Source organism: Thermobia domestica, chromosome 8 (genome assembly GCF_964235325.1).
Source record: "Thermobia domestica chromosome 8, izTheDome1.hap1.1, whole genome shotgun sequence".
Lineage (NCBI taxonomy): Eukaryota > Metazoa > Arthropoda > Insecta > Zygentoma > Lepismatidae > Thermobia > Thermobia domestica.
In genome coordinates, this window is record NC_137461.1 from 23,708,319 (window position 1) to 23,721,760 (window position 13,442).

At 36.6% G+C, this 13,442-nt stretch overlaps 2 protein-coding genes across 3 annotated transcripts in view; one reads left to right on the plus strand and one right to left on the minus strand.

The window, feature by feature from the left end:
* The window catches only part of LOC145692790 (uncharacterized), a 163,485-nt gene that overhangs the window by 145,772 nt on the left and 4,271 nt on the right, over positions 1–13,442 (minus strand). The window lies entirely within an intron of this gene.
* The window catches only part of LOC145692792 (uncharacterized), a 117,792-nt gene that overhangs the window by 68,638 nt on the left and 35,712 nt on the right, over positions 1–13,442 (plus strand). Inside the window, exon 2 of the mRNA XM_081768270.1 lies at positions 13,101–13,171. The gene's annotated coding sequence lies outside the window, so the exon portion shown is untranslated. The remainder of the gene's footprint in view (positions 1–13,100; positions 13,172–13,442) is intronic.

Below are 13,442 nucleotides of genomic sequence, written 5' to 3' on the forward strand. Positions count from 1 at the left end.
GGTTGAAGAATTATAAGGTGGGATCAGGTTGGGCTTGAGCGGCCATGAGATTTCGTGAAAGTGTTAATTTGACTTATCGTGCTCCCGTTCATTTAGGAGTCCTTGATTTAATGGGGATATCAATGTATATTATATATATAAATATATATAACGTGACTACTTAGCTGTTGCATGGGAGCTACTAAAAGGAAGAGAAAGTTGTAGTTAAATCTCCCAGATTGGTAGTTTTGTTTCGTGTAATGAGCTCATTAATAACTCAGAAAACATCACGCATACGATTTCCGTTTAAGACTCAAATGTAATATCACTCATGGTTTCCACACAACAGTTTCCAATATATAGAAGCAGCCAACTTAAGTATTCAGATATGCTGCCAAATAAGCTGGTAGCCAGGGTAGACGTATAGATGACTTACAGGTAGAGAGAAAACTTTTTCGTTAATGCGATGTGAGAAACGTTAAAGCGTACAGTATATGTTTCAGGAAAACTCGAACTTATCGTTTCAGAGCCAGAAATCGCGTTTATATTATTGCGAATTTTTGCGAAATTCGGCATTACTTGCGATAAGTGTGAATAAAAACGAAAAAGTGGGATTCTTGTTAATTATTAGAAATTAATTATTCTTGTTAATTCAACTTTTCTTAACAGTCGCCTCCATTCGAATAAACATAGTTATTGTTCTGTCTTTTGGACTATCACAAAAATATCACTGAAATATAATTTTTTAATTTCAAAAGAAAAACAATAGTCCCTCAGAGTATAAACACTTCACCCAGTTCTTTGCCAGGTGGTAAAGTGCCCAGGACCGACGAGACGTTACCACGTTGGATAGAAACGGATATGCGCTGTATTAGATAGGATGTGGAGCGAATTTCGCCGGAAACATCAGAAATGCGTCTTCTTGTTAATTATTGGAAATGCGCTTTTCGTTATTATTAGCAATAATAACGAAAAGCGCATTTCCAATATTATTTAAGTTAAAAGAAAGAAAAAAAACGTTGAATTTACGGATGAGTTATTTGATCCTTTGCCCTTCTACTAATTCTAACTACAGTAGTTTCTAACATGTGGCCCCGCGTAGTAACGTAGTTGCAAACGCTCTTGCCTTTGGTGCGAGCGGTCCAGGTTCGATTCCCGGTGGGGACACTTGGTCAAAAAATGTAAAAAGCTTTTTCAGGTCAGGCATCCTGAATGAGGTTTTCCTGGGTCTTCCTCATTCACATCAGGCAAATGACCTGATGTTACCTAACTTATAGGTCCCAGGCCGCTTCCTTCCTCCCCTTTCCCCGGATAATGCGCTCGCCGAGAGACGTCATTTCTCATACGTGACGGGCTAAATGGCCTTAGATGCCGAAAGCTCAGAAATCTAAATCCTAATTTCTAACATCCGCTGTTTCTAATATACTTGTTACCATTTACGTTTAAGATAATGCAGTATTTATCAAGCTTTACCGCCTACTCTCATGTAGCATACTATCATTAACAATTAACAAGCCGTAACTGCAAGTTATTTTGGTTTTAAAAAAGTGAAATGTAAATAATGTGTGCTTTCATTTAATCACTATTTTACCCTGTAGCGTAATTACAACGAGGCTAAAGCATGGGAAAAATAACTTAATAAAAATAAAATTAAAAAAAAAAAAACTCTGTACAGTACTTCCTAGTTTGCTTTTCGTAATATACTGTACTGTTTTATGATATACTGTAGTTATCTTCATTGATACAAGGAAACGCAAAATGCTGTAAAAAATAAGCTTGTTCTAACAACTTTACATCTCACACAAAACCTTGTATCAACAGAATAACATCCTATCAACCATAACAACATACAGTAAGCAATAGGTTTTTACCAGCAAATGTGCTGTATTTGTCTCTGTAAGGCACGTGACGTCATCCTCTTTGTTAGGTGGGAATTACGTCACGTTTCGTGCTAGATACAAAAAAGTGACAAAAAGAGTGCAATAATCTCTTGGAATCGTCATTCTCAAACCCTTAAAAGAAATAAAAATAAAAATAAAAGAAAGGAATTCCCTCTCACCTTGGTTAATAAGAAAAGGTAAAAATGTACTTTGAGGTTGAAAAACAATGTAGATAATTTTCATAAAGATACAAGCTGTTTTACTTTGGATAAGTGCAAATTCTATAATTTGGCCCGATTACATTCTAGGTGTTCTTATTTAACCCAATGACTCACCCTGATAGACAAAAAGGTCACTGGATTACATACAGGGTGTTTCAAAACAACGCCGACATCGTTTGGGAGGTGATTCCTGACGTCAAGATAAGACGAAAAGTATAGACCAACTTGAGTGCACAAATGCTCCCTTTTGGAGTTATAGGCTGCCGAAAACATGAAAAAAAAAAAAAAAAAAAAGTAAGTTTAAAAGTCCATAGCCCCCAAATTATGGGGTCTACTGCAGTCGGGTCAAGACTTCACTTAGGAGTATGTACCCTATCCAAATATCCATGTTTCAGAATCCTGCGGTACTTCCGCAACAATTTTTATAGAGGTAGTTGGTGAGTACTTCAAATTACATGCCCGTAGTGAAACTCACTCTACAAAAATTGTTGCGTGAGTACCACAGGATTTTGAAACATGTAAAGTGAAGTTCTGACACAACTATGGCAAGTCCCATAGTTTTGGGGGTATGGACCTTTAAACTTCATTTTTATTTTCAAGATTTCGGCAGTCTGCAACTTCGAAAGGATGCATTTGTGCAGTTCGGTCTATACTTTTTGTCTTATCTTGATGTAAGGAATCACTTCCCAAACGTCGTCGGTGTTGTTTTGAAACGCCCTGTATATAGGATATGGATACATAATGCTGCGAAGATTCAAATGTCAACTGTAAAAATCGAACTCCAGACATTTGATTCTCGACCCACCTAAATCTTAGAAGTGGTTTCTCACAGTATACTGCAAAAAGAGATAGAGAGAGAAGTGAAAAAATAGAATATGAAAGTGATAATTGAACGATAAAGAAGTCATAATTCTATTAGCTGTTTTCACCATAATGAGTGCTTCAGCTATGAATAATGGTGCAACCAATAGGCCCGCAATGCGGAGAGAACTAGGGCAAAAGAACGTCCATTTATGTTGTAAATAGCTATTACCTTTTTGATATGATGTTATCATCTTTCTGATTTCATATTATTTTACACTTTCTCCTCATTATTGTTCTTTTGACTAATACTTCCCAGATTGGTGACTAAAAAGCCATTTAATTTACGGGGAACACACTGTATAGAAGCTGGAATACTAAACCATGATTAGACAATATTATATAGCTGAATAAATTTTACTTGTTTTCATGAACGTGGAAAGACTGGCCCCTTTTGACATTTTTGCGACATTACGTTACTGGCAAGAGTCAAGGCATTTAAAAAAAAAAAAAAAAAGAAAGAGAAAGAAAAAGAAAAAATTGGAAAGGGCTTCTCTGGCAGCTTGAAGTCAACCACTAAGGCTCCGACTATATTTATTAGTAGGGCTCACATTAGATTACCTGATTATTTTTTCACAGTATGAAAGTAATTTCGAAAAGTTAACTTTAAGGCAAGAATCCAGTGAATGCTTCAGTCCCTGAAACCCATGTAATTGGTGCCCATAGTTATTGTTCTGTCTTTTCCATTTTTAAAATAAAAATCATAATTAAAAATATACTTTCAGCACTCCTAATAAAATTTATCTGAATTTCTTTGTATTTTGGTTTTAAAATTAACATACATATTAAGAAATATATGAAATACTTAGTACACGATTAGGAAGAGACGGGAGAAACTTTCCAATTGGTCAGCAAACAATTTTTTAATGAGCCGTATTTAAATGAGTTAATAATAGTTTCTCATGGACACGTTGGAGGTGTTATCAGGAACTAACGACAGTGTAGAATACGTTATATACGGAAGTGGCTGCACATGTCTTCGTACTCTAAACACATTTTAACCTTGGTCACATGTTCAGCTATTTAACAATGTAAAAAGCCGCTTGCATTACGAAACACAATCAGGGTGTGAAATCACAGGGGAGATGAGAGTTCCTCTTATTTATTTATTTATTTATTTATTTATTTATTTATTTATTTATTTTATTATTATTAATATTAATAATAATAATAATAATAATAATAATAATAATAATAATAATAATAATAATAATAATAATAATAATATTGAAAAAATAAAAAATCCAACACTAAAAACTTACTGGAAGGTGAAAAAAATACTACTGTCAGAAGGTTGTGAATTAATTACAATAACTCATATATAGGGTTAATTAAACACATTTCACATTTAGGCCTATCGCTATTCTTACATAGTTTAGTAATTATTAGAAATGGGCACGAGCAAGTTCGAGCGAGTTTTCTTCGAAACTCGACTCGACTCGACTCGAAGCAGACATATCTGAAATTGACTGGAGAACTCGGCTCGAAATGTTTCCTCCAACTTGACTCGAATTCGGGTCGAGTTAAGTCAAAACGAGCCAAATCCTGTATGTAGTTTCAAGTACTCTCTTCAAGTATCATACGTAGACAATATAATTATTATCAATAACACTACTACTCCAGCTTTATTATTATTATTATTATTATTATTATTATTATTATTATTATTATTATTATTATTATTATTATTATTAAGAATACTGTGTATAAACATGAAAGATAGGCGGCGTGTGTCTGAATACTAAAAACTAGTTGACTACTGACCTCAGTAATTGTGAAGTCTAGGAGGTAACGGCATCGTTCACGAGGTTCTAGGTTTGAGTTCCGGAGAAGCAAGTATTTGGACTCGAGTCAAAAATTGTTAAAAGTTATAGGACTCTGACCAAACATGTTCAAAACTACTCGGCATGGGTTTAGGGTCGTCAACGGCTTGAGCGGTTCGGCTCACAGCTCATTCACTATCAAACCGAACCGAGAAAGTAAGCCGAGTCAACAGCTCATCCAACCGGGGCGATGGCTCACTTGAGCCAAACCGAACCGAGGCGATGATTTGCCCCAACCGAGCCGGCTCGAGCCATCGGTTCAGTTCAGTCGAGTCGAATCGAGCCGACAGCTCACCTGAGCCAAGTCGATGTCTCAACCCAACCGAGCCGGCTCGAGCTGTTTGCTCAGTTGAGCCGAGCCAAGCAGATTGACATCACTACCCGGCATGGGCTTCTGCTTGGTCTCACCTTTGATGGGTAAGAATCAGAGTATATACTTATACTGGTGCTCACGACATTTCAGGCTGTCACGTTATAAAAATCTATTGTCGTCTCGTTATCAAGACGAGACGAGATGCGAGCAGTGTCCCCTCTCCTGAACAACACTAAAAGTATTCCACACTACTGCTTGGATTTTTCATGGCTTTCATTTTTCCAATTTAATCAGGCCATGATTACAAAACGAGTTAAAATTAGCTGAACGACCGAGCGATTAATCAAACTCGACTCGACTAGACTTGAAACTCGAGCTCAAAAACGGTGACTCATCTCGAAACTCGACTCGAGAAATTTACGCTGACCCGACTCGAATTCAAGTCGAGTTGAGTTGAGTTTTAGCTAGACTCGTGCCCATACCTAGTAATTATAGATTAGATATTCAAATATGCGAACTCTCCACGTCGAAACATTCTAGTGCGTGCGGAGGAACGGTGGTTCAGTGGCAGAGCCTCTAGTGCATGGGGGGGGTCTCTATTTTCATCTCTGGCCAAGTAAGTTTATCGTGGTTAACATTGTGTCCATAGTACTCAATCTCCTCCCACATTATCATTCCCAAATTCTTCCATTATCCACTTCCCTTAATCACAGCCTCTAGATTTCATTTCAATTTTCAAACATTTTAGGCAGTCAGTGGTAATATGTATATATGTAACCCAAGGTAGCAACTTCCTATTATACCATCTTTTTTCAACAGTAGCAAAGAATCACGCCACAGCTTTGACATGCGAGTTGCCACATTAAAAAACAATCTTTTCCGGTTGAAATAATAATTTACGAATCCTCAAACTATGGAGCAAAAGCATAGTACTTTTAAGCTATCAATTAATTTTCTTTCCTGTTAAAAGACACAAAAAAAGAATGAGCTATTATTAGCTATACAGCTCCTCTCACATTGTCACACAATTTGTTTTGTTCGTCCACATTTGGTTTCAGGATATGAGTGTGACATCTTTCCTTAAATAACAGGGAGGTGGGGGAGAAACAGAATGAGTTGAGTTGATTTTGAGTTTAACGTCCCTTTCAGCAGCGAGGCTATATGAGAAGCGACCTACTGATTAACGTAGAATCCGAACCACATGAGCTCCCACCAGGAATCGAACCCGGGTCTCCCACGCCAAACGCTAACCGCTTAGCCACGAGGGAGCTCGCTAATTGTGCAATATAGTTAGTCCTATGTTTTCGAAGGAGCCACGAAGGAGCTCAAGAAAAATAGAATGATGAAGTTGTATTTCCTACATATAAATTCAGATTCGGCAACATTGTCCGAGCTTTTTCTTAGTTTCTGCTGTTTCAACTACAATTATTCACCTTCTCTTCTCTTCTCTTTTTTGTATTCTTTTCACAATTGAAAAAGAAAACACTTAAACGACCCTGAAGACTTATCAAGGTGAGCGAGCCACTTGCATTGCAGTATGGATTCATTGTTTCTCGCGTGAAAAACTTTACAGGGTGAGAAGCTCGTGATGGAAGTCACACTAGGAAAAATTAAAATTTCCTCGTTTAAAAGAAAAAAATAACTTTTTATATACTAATTGTTGGATACTACAATTAATGCAATACATAACCTTTATTTCCTTAATGTCAAGCAATAAACTTTTTTTTTTTTTTTTTAACCACTGTGGTTTCCCCAAGTAAAGTAAATTGAATCACACATTACAATAAAATTTCCCCAATATAAAATTATAAACAACGTTATGAAAATTAGACTTATGACAGTGCTTAAGATCTTAGCAAAAGATTCTAGTACAATTTATTATGAGGGTGACATCAAAGGGTACGAGGTGAGCATTTTATTCTCAGGTACTATAATCCTCACCTTACAATAACTAATTGTATCTTTTTGTAATGATCACCAAGGAAACAGTGGGAGAATGAAAAAAAAAAAAATATATAAAAAGTTTCACTTCAAAAAATTAATTAAATAAGACTTTATTCTCCTGAATGCAAATCAAATACCGTCTGGAAAGTATCTTTAACTTATTTCAGACATGGAAGAATGAGGCTCCAGTGATGCATAGCAGTCACAACAGTCATAAATTCGCTCATTAGAGGTCTTGGGTTTGAGACAAGTGGAATCCACTAGATAACAACCACAGTCACAGTCACCCTTCGCAGAGGTCCTCAGTTCAATGTTGTTCATACATGTCACACAGCGACGCAGCTAGGCTATGCGCTCCCCCCCCCCCCCCCGATGGCCAACCAAACCAAAACACTCCCCTACTACACCTGATATTGGCATTACACAGTAATTCTCCTATTTCATTTTTACTTAAAGTGGTAAAAATTTGATTTCAAAATTGCAGTACATAATTAAATTTTTAGTTCAAGATAAAACACCAAACTACTTAGTATTTGATTGCCAAATAATCTGATAGTAGCATGCCTAACATATTCATATAGTCTTATTATAATAATTGCGAATCATTGGAATGTTTTTGGAATTATATCTGAATATGCATATGTGTAGTATGAATGAACAGTCTGTTGCTTCAGAATAGAATATTTAATTATGACAGTCAAGATGTCTCGAGTATTATACACGAGCATTTTGCAAATCTCTTAAATCGATGTACAGTACGTTAAATTAAAACACAAAAAGCTGGAACTAAAATTTAACTTTCCGGGCTCTTTTGGCTACAAAGGTTTTTTATAATCTCCTCAAAAGATAGCTTTGAAGCTAACTTATGTTCTATGGATATTATCCTAAAGTTGGTGAGTCATTGCCCTATCAAGTTTCTTAGGGTTTTTTTTATGATCTTACGTTTGCTAAAACTCCTTTTCTATCCTTGTAGTGAAAACAAAAATTTGCCCAATTTTGCGCCACAGTCCGGCGCCCGGGGCATAAGTCCCTTCCCCCTAGTTACGTCACTGATGCCACACAAAAAAGTTTGCTGTGGTGCTACTGAAATAGAAAGAAGTTGTACCTATACCCAAGAAGTGGCCGAGAATATGTAAGTAGCCCAGTAATATAAAATAGGGCATAGATTCACTGATTAGGTAGTCTGAAATGAAATAGCCGAAGGTTTATCGTATGCCCGGCGTATACACATGTTAAATACATATTATGGTATTTGTGAATTAAAAGAAAACCATAATAATTGGTTAGACTCTGTTGAATTAACTTTGATAGTATTCAGAGTTTATTTGGTTCATTGACATTAACTTTCAATTAGAATTATGAATAATAGATTTTTACTCTGGTCAAGATTTTTATTACTGTGCAAGAAATATAATTTGTATTGTTCAGTAGACTCCCTTTGTGAATGTTGAAAGAATAGCAAATAAACAATCATCATCATTTTTGTAATTAATGTTTCACATTTTCTGAAGCAATTCTCAATAAGGTTTATGAAAGGTTAGAGAACGAGCAGTCTATTGTAATTCACGAAAGTTCATCTAGTAAAACAATTTTTCCTTGTTGCGAAAGCCAAGTGCATAGCCTTCATTGAAAGAGAAATAGGTTGTATTGCAGGTTGCATCCTTTTAAGGAAGTCAAAACTCATTGGTAAGTTACCCTAATCACATGCTACCACTGTACTACCAACTTCAATTACACAAATTAAGAAATATTATACTTTTCCCTCTGGAATTTCCTCGTCGCTATACGGTTAGCGTGGAACACCAGGGTTCGATTCTCTGTGGAAACTCATGTGGTTCGGGTACCACGTTAAGCTGAAGATCTTACGTCTCATATAGCCTCACTGCTGAATGAAAACGCTATTAACTCCAAATTAAATAACATTTTCCTTTGCTTTGACACCCAATGACGGCTACTATTTTTTTTTTTTTTTATTTTTACAAGGAAAGAAAAAAACTCGCACAGGCTATTGCTATAAATTCATGGATTTACTTACAAGTTACAAAAAGGAAAAGAAAGAAAAAAACTGACCCTACACTAATTAAGTGAAGCCATGTATATTTATAGGTTTTACACAAAAATTTCTTAACAGCAAAAGCCTTTTAATTTGTGAAATCTTTATTTCATTTTGTTTTAATTATTTATTTTTGTAAATTTATATACTTTCTTCTTTGTAGTTTAACTTACAACAACAACAACAACAACAAATTACATTAAGTTTCTGACGATAACAACAGAATCATGACGCTATATTTATTTTTCATATTTCATGCTTAATTTGAAGAGAGGAATTCTCAAGAGATACCATCCTGTGTGGTCAGTCAAGGTTATGGTTATGCAACGAAGCATTTATCTCCATTAAGTGAGATTAGATAATACAAAAAAAGGTGGTGATACGAACTCTTTCATACGTCGCAAACTACCATAAAAATAGCATAAATCTCTGTTCAATAGCTAATTGGTCATCTTTTGAAAATTTCATACACACACCGTTTCATACAGGGCCTTCTCTACATTTCCCACACTTTTATTAAAAGTCGATAAATAACTTGAAGATTAAAAACTTTAGAAAGAGAATCAGGTAGTATTTGCTAAATGATGTTAAATTATCTAGTAATTGTCCTCAAGGCCTTTCGTACAGTACTGAATTTTGAGTCCCTTATAAGCAGGGCCGGCGCTAGAAGTTTTGCCGCCCAGGGCGGTGCGTTGACATGCCGCCCATTTATTATTTTATTTCTCAAATTTTGCCGCCCCTGTATTCTTTTCTTTTTCAAATTTTGCCGCCCGCCAGACTTGCCGCCCTGGGCGATGGCACGGCTCGACCCCCTCGCGCCGGCTCTGCTTATAAGTATGACAAACGTACACACCCATATTTCTAGATTTTATATATATATATATATATATATATATATATATATATATATATATATATATATAGTGGCGGATCCAAGGGGGGCTATAGACCCCCTTGACGCTCAGGTTTACACTGGATAAAATGGGCTTCAATCCTGCTTTACACTGGATAAAACGGTAAACTATGGTTTAGCCCCTCCCTTGATCATATCCTGGATCCGCCACTGTATATATATATATAAGCTTTGGAATCCTTTATTATTTTTAAATAGCATTTTGTAAATAGCATCTGACTTACTTGCTAAACTCTTAATTTCAATTTATTTATTAGCAATTTTGAGATAATATCTAACTTACTTGCTGAATTTTTAAAGTCGTCGGTTGTCTTTAACTGGTTATTATTATTATTATTATTATTATTATTATTATTATTATTATTGCTATTATCTCAAATAAGATTAAATCAAAACAAGAAACTATATGTGTGGAGTGTATAAACTGTTCTCTTTTAGAACGTGTCAAAAACAGTTTGAAGTATCGTGTTGGATAGTTGCCGCATCCATGGTCGGATAGACAAGCAATCAATTCAAGCTATTAGTGGAGCACAATCTAGGTTATGCAATGAGAAGCATAGAAGACAATGCCTAAAATATCTAACGCAGCAAATATTGTCATAAGTCAGTTGGTTATTACTAGGGATGGCCAAAAAGTTCCGGTTCCGGCGGAACCGGTTCTCGGAGATCCGGTTCTGGATCCGAAAGCCCCCAAAGACCCGTAAAGGAGGCACAAAGTTCACCTTCAAAAAAAAAAAAAAAATGCAAAGAGGACCATGCGCTTGTGCCTTCCCCGGCCAGACCCGTTTGTGCCCCCAGAAAAAAATTTGGTCCAGCAGTGGGTGTTTAGCCAATGAGTTTGCCAGTTACCCAGTTTATTTAGCCAAATGAGACAAGTCGCCGCCGCCTGGGCGCCTGCCTGTCGCTTCCACCATTTCACCTAGCATACTGTTCACAGCCTGCCAGCAGCTGGATCCGAAGAACCGGTTCTAGACCTGGATCCGAAGAACCGGTTCCAGACCTGGATCCGAAAATCCGGTTCCGGAACCGGATCCGTTCAGACCCGAAAACCGGTTCCACCAGGAACCGGTTCTGGCCAACCCTAGTTATTACGGTGATTGTCGGTGGATCTGCTGAAAAGGGTGCCAGTAGGCAACTAGACACTCTTACTTTCACAAATTGGAGTGTATTTATTTATTTATTTATTCAGCAAATACAAGATACAGTACGGACGCCATTTTACACTCGATATATAACAAGGCAAAGGAATAGGGGAAAATCCCAGTTAGGATGGTCAGCGGTGACGATCGAACCCACGACCTTCCGAATGAGAACTCAGTGCTCTAGCAACAGAGTTATTTTGCTGGAAGTCAGTTACATTTATTTAAATTACTGCTCTTAAAAAAAGAAAGACATTCTTGAACGGAGGAAATGGGAGATCGAAAAATCTTCAGGATTTATATCCTAACGTAAGTATTTCCCTTAAAGTGTTTGTATGTATGATACCAGCAACTAACTGTGTGGCGGAAAGATCATTTTTCACTGTCAAGAATCAAAAACTATTTGAGATTATGACAGTTCACTCTTTCTAAGAAGAGACTGGTTCATCTAGCTGATTTAGCCGTCGAAAATGGCTGTTAAACTAAACTTGATTTTATTAACGCTTTTAACGATGTTGTCAATGTCAAAGCAGGACGTAAACAATTTTGACACACAAAAGTTTCAGAAACGTTATTTTGTAAATTTTAAGGTACAATAATATAACTCTTTATATCATTTAAGATTGTCTTATATTTTGCCGTCTTTTACACCATGTAATGTTGAATAGGTTAGACAGACGCCAGGTAAGTTCTAATGAATCTACTACAAATGCTGGTCAGTTATAGGAGTTGAAATATATTACATAAAACGAGTAATAAGAAATAAGAACAGCAATAACTAGTAATAGTAATAATTATAATTTAGTAGGAAACGTAAAAGTTAATATTTTAAGAAGTGGATTCAGGAAAATGGAAGTTTTGGAGTGCGATGCGATTCGTATGATTAGGGGTGGCAATTTCGCTAGGGTCCATGGGCGCAAAACATGTAAATCTGGCCCTGATTAAAATAAAATAAAATAACACAAAGTCCACTACTTGATTACGTTCTGTGTATACTCATTATTATTATTATTATTAGTAGTAGTAGTAGTAGTAGTAGTTTTACGTCCTACGCGCTATCTTTTAGACTAAAGGACACAATGAGGAATGAACGATGATAATAAAATAAATGGGGACAGGCAGGGACGCCCGCAGGATTTTTTCCAAGGGAGGGTAAAATATCGACATACGACCAAAGTCGCGAATACACGCCCATTTTGATGCCCGTGCAGACTTAAATAAAATATATAACCGTAGTTTTTAAATACATTAAATACCATAGACAGCAGATTAGTATGTTTTCACATGTATTTCCGAGAACACCCATCGCAAATCCAGGACAGGGGAGGGGGACAAATGCTCTCTGTTGCGGACTGTCATGCTAAGAGGACATGCGCGGAGCGAGATTGGAATCTCCAACCGACTGCCAGCTGAATGCCAGACCGCTCAACTATGCCAGCCAGGCCAATTCAGGCACTATGCTAAATTCTCTTTGCTGATGCTATTTGAATTCAGGTGGACTCTCTTTTCATAGCGGATCCAGCAGGCGATGGTTAGCACAAATACATGTTCAAATGTAAAGTCATAACTGGAGATCGCCGACACGTGGGGAAACCCCCATTTCGTGGGACTGCATTACAAAAAATTCGAAAAAAGATCGTTTTGTCGAATTACTCATACTAAAACACTGAAGTTCAGAAACCTCGTGATTGTTCTTTGACTTATTTAGAACATAGCTATGAGAAGAATACTTAACTCATTTACTCTTTCACAGATGCCTTTGGCGCGCAAATTCAACCTTTAAATTATCCAGAGAGAAGGTGCAAAGTTATAAAAGTCACTCATAAGCGCAAGATCACTGTGAATTCTCGGTCCTGTCACTTCTGTGTTAAATCAAGAACGTGGACTCTTAAAAGGCACGGAAGCAGTTGGTCAAGTAACTTTGCTGATCATTAAATTAATTAGAAAATGTAATCGACCTAAATTTATTTACAGTGACAACGCCTGCTTTCATTTCTTGGGCGGAGGCAAGCGGAGGGGCAGAGAGATATTTTGGAGGACCAGAGGTATGTTTGTGTATACCAAAAAAGAATAGTCTCATATTAGGCTACTTGATCTACATTATAATATGTCTCGGGGGGGGGGGGACTACTGCTTATTTGTAGTATCTACAGTTTTGTAGCGGGTATAGGATGGAAAATATAATACATCTGAAGATAGATTTTACAAGTTTTTACGTTGTCATCACCCCAGGGTCGGATTTACCACTAGTCTTGGGCCCAGGGGCGCACATTTGATAAAAAGTTAATAAACTAGACGAAGAAAATTTGCAAAAGT